Here is a 1,221-nt window from a genome sequence, read left to right on the forward strand (position 1 = left end):
GCGTGTCTGAGCTTAGAGCAGTTACAACTCTTCATCTCAGCAGTGGTGACAGTGTGGCCTCATGTCCCATGTCCGAGAAAACCCAGCCACGTGAGTTCTTTCCCATGTGCAGCCAAAAGAGTTGCCTGATGCTGATGAGAGGGTCTTGGTGATGGTGTCTGCAGGCACAGATGGCATTTGCCACCTGGAAGCAGAAAGTCTTAGTCCTCCGGTGGGAGAGAGCTAAGGGGATGAGTTGAACAGGAGAGAAATGCCTGATTATAGGTGAACAGTCCTCAAAGGGCAGAAAATATGTTAGGATTAAGCCAGAGGTGAAGGATTCAGGGAAGAGCTGGCATGGAAGCGACTGGTGGGACAGCGTTGTAACTTTATTATTGCCTTTGCCCTCTGGAGCCCATAATTAACACACATCGGGAGTTGCATACAGTCTGCTGTGCCAGCACGGTGCTGAATCTCATGACTCGAGCTGCCACTTCATCCCAAAGCTCTTCTAACTCAAGAGGGCTGTCCAGGCAGGGGACACTGGGAAGCCCCTGGGTCCTCCCTGATCCTGTGTAGGTGTCCCCAAGGCCAGAGGTGATTTCCCTGCTGGGCTCAGAGTGTGTCTCAGGGGAGGGCACTTAGCGGGTGCTAGCCTCAGGGGTGTGCTTGGTCTCAGCTCACCTCTGAAATGATGTTTTGGATGCCCTGGGCCTGCTGCAGCTGGTGCAGGTGCTGTAAGGCTGCAGGCTGTGGTGCCCTGTGCTGAATGTGTCCCAGCCCTGAGCTCTTCAACGTGCAGCAAGGGCAGGAGGGACACAACTGCCCCCAGCAAAGGCTGCTCTGGGGACATGGCGGTCTCCCCTCCTCCTGCCTGCTGCTGCCTCATGGGAGGCACACGCTATGTCTGTGATGTTAGGCAGGAGCAGCCGCTGTGATGTGTAGTGCCATAGCAGAGGGGTGACCCACGCGTGAGGCCATGGGAGCAGAAACCTTACTACCCTGGCACTACCCTGGCTGAACCACCGCCTGTCCCCTGGGCATGGTGCTGCAGGGGCTGGGGACCGCCACTGGCCCTGTCACAAGGTGTGGGACCATGTAGTGCGGGCAGCCCCTTGAAGAGGGTGTGACACAGTTGTCACCCTGGAGACAGGGAGGGCAAGGAGGGCCACTTCTCAGGGCTCTTTGGCTGCTGGAGCGGCAGGGAGAGATGCCAGTGCCAGGGGTAGCAGGTCTGCCCTG

The sequence above is a fragment of the Fulmarus glacialis genome, unplaced genomic scaffold (assembly GCF_000690835.1).
Source record: "Fulmarus glacialis isolate BGI_N327 unplaced genomic scaffold, ASM69083v1 scaffold2377, whole genome shotgun sequence".
Taxonomy (NCBI): Eukaryota; Metazoa; Chordata; class Aves; order Procellariiformes; family Procellariidae; genus Fulmarus; species Fulmarus glacialis.